Genomic DNA, 2,007 nt, shown 5'->3' on the forward strand with positions numbered 1-2,007 from the left:
GTTACTATGGTGGATTTTTATGGATTTTTCCCAACCTATTTCTTATCATTGAACTTTATGTTGTAGCTGGACACTGATCATTTTTACAGGATGTCACTACCTCATACTTCAGGCTTTTTTTGTGCTGCTATTTTTTACAACTATTTCTTGGGATTTGTAAACTTTTATTGTTTCCAAGGTGGTGTGATGTGAGGAGGGGTGTGGTCACTTCTTTCCTAGTCTATGTTTTTCTCTTTACTCAGAAAGGCCTGCTGTCCCCTTTTGACTGCAAGAGTTAATGTTTTTTTCTTACCCTGGGACTACTACAAGGGTCCCTGCACCCTTTCTTCCCTGAAAGTGTAATCAAAAATTAGGGTCTCTGACCCCTTTCCTCCTTGGAACTTCCTCTCAGAGCTAGGAACTAGGGTCCCTATTCCTTTGGGACTTTACACACTTGTTTCCACCTTGGAATAGCAACCCAGGAATTGGATAATGGACAATGGATTTGCCAAACAGTATTGGGCTCTATGTCTAGTGCCTGCATAGAGGTCCCTTGCAATCTCTTTCTGATCAAATATTCAATCCTCTTACAAACTCTTGACCATGAGAGTTCCCAATACTTCTGCTGCTGTTGTTGGTACTGCTACTGCTATCATCACAGCTGCAGCCTCTAAGGCCCACAACTAGTCCTTGGACATAGCTATTGCCTCTGTGCTGAGCTCCCGGTCTATCCCAGCCCCAGTTCCACAGATCTTTCCTTTCAACTTCCTATCAAAATGTCTCATCTCAATCTTTTGTTGGTTATGCTGCTCCAGAATTCTATTTGAGGTATTATTTTAAGGTTGGTTGGAGGGGAATCTTTGGATAATTTTCCTGGAATGCTCTACTGAACCTCTAGTGAAGGGAATGAGAAGTAATCCTCTTTCTTTGTGGTCAAAGTTTGGATAGTACATGATTTACATGCAAATATTAGAAACCTATTCTTCACATTATGGACTATATGCTCCTAAGGGTTATCTAGAAATAAATAATGTGTTCATAATGTCAATCCAACTATTGCGAAAGAATAGTGCCCCAACATGAAACTTGATCCATCCATCCCCAGTTAACATATGGATTTTTCCTTTCCCTTGATATTATGAGTCATCTAGAAGTGACTTGATTTCCACCATGAAACCAAAAACATAGTTTATCTCCAGAAATCTGAAATTCTGGAAATTGAAAAGGTAGTTCCTTAAGAATCTAGTATATGGTCATAGTTAAGATTAAATCTACTGTTCTCCTTGCCTCTTTAAATGTAAAGTTCAGCTGGTGATTGAAATGTTGTAGAGGAACACATACTTTCTGGCAAATATACATAAAAACACCAGAAAGAGCAGTGATCAAGAACCTAAACCAGAAATAGCAGTAAATTCTTATATTGTCTAAGACCGAGCAAGAAGAGACATAAGCTTGTAGATAATTTTTAGTGGAACTTATCACGGAGGTGTAAGCTGGCTTGAGTTCTGGAATTGAGCCAGAATATCAGCGAGGGGTAGAGTCAGCCCCCAGAGGTTCAGGGGAGGTACACAGGGAGTCAGGGTAGGGCAATGCAAAAACGAAGCCTTGGAAGTAGAAAGGAGAAGTTCAATGACTAGACATATATATTCAAAGACGTTAAAGAAAGAGGTAAAGGATCTTATAAACAAAAACATTTATATCAATACTTTTTGCTATAGTAAAGAACTGGAAATATAGTAGGTGCCCATTAATTTTTGAATAACTAACCAAATTATGGTATATGAATGTAATGGGGTTTTTTTGGTGCCTTAAGATATAAGAAGATGTACTGAAGAATCTAGGAAGACTTGTGTGAACTTATGCAGAGTGCAATGAGAAGAACCAGGAGAACAATTTATACAGTAAAAAAAGAACACTGCTTTAAAAACTAAAAGTTTTGAAGTCTTAAGAACTCTGATCAAATGACCAACTGTATCAATTAGAACTCCAGAAAACTAATGATAAATTACACTTTCCAACACTTGTCAG

This window comes from Notamacropus eugenii, chromosome 5 (assembly GCF_028372415.1).
Source record: "Notamacropus eugenii isolate mMacEug1 chromosome 5, mMacEug1.pri_v2, whole genome shotgun sequence".
NCBI classification, from domain to species: Eukaryota; Metazoa; Chordata; class Mammalia; order Diprotodontia; family Macropodidae; genus Notamacropus; species Notamacropus eugenii.